Genomic DNA, 751 nt, shown 5'->3' with positions numbered 1-751 from the left:
CTGGTTCTGGTGCAAGGGCTGAATAAATAAATATGGGGAAAGCTGCAAATGTAAAAAGAAGGGAGGGATTGATAGGGATTTATATTCAGCCACGGTAAGAAACAACAAGAGACAGAGTAATGCTCTGTTACTGTAATAACGCCTAGAGAAGCGGGGCAGAAAGGTCGGGTGGCAACTACAGCCAGCGGTGGGCAACTTTGAGGTGTAAGATACTGAAGCAGAACTGAGAGGACAGCAAGGCTCTTCCTTTCATCTTACCATATTTCATCCCCCGCTTGCAAGGAGCAGGTAGGATTCCACAAGGAGAATAACCACTGCTCGTGCAGCAGCATCACTCTGGTTAACCGAAGTTTTGTACATGGCACAAACCGGTATCTCCCTAAGAGACCTCTGCGTGAAACTAATACTGGAGTTAGTCACTGTACCAGGTTATCCTTCAATGCATCCCTGCTGCAGTGTGCTGTGCACTTAATAATCCAACAGCAAGGTGAATTTTTTTACTTAAAATTCAGTGCTGGCTGTGGAAGAACGTACTATCAGATTTGCCAGGATGAATAAAGCCAATGGCTAAAGCAGAGAGAAGACCTGTTCACTTCTCACAACAGCAGTACCCTTTTGAATTTGAAGGTTTCCTTCCAGAACCCAAGAAAAGTTTTTGAACGATCACGGCATTTTTGTGCAAGGGGCATGCAAACACAATGCCCGATATTCACCATTCACCAGATAAAGCCAGAATCTTTTAATGTTTTAA

The sequence above is a fragment of the Egretta garzetta genome, unplaced genomic scaffold, assembly GCF_000687185.1.
Source record: "Egretta garzetta isolate BGI_Z169 unplaced genomic scaffold, ASM68718v1 scaffold206, whole genome shotgun sequence".
Taxonomy (NCBI): Eukaryota; Metazoa; Chordata; class Aves; order Pelecaniformes; family Ardeidae; genus Egretta; species Egretta garzetta.
The sequence above is the reverse complement of the archived record's forward strand: the minus strand, read 5'-3'. Positions refer to the sequence as shown.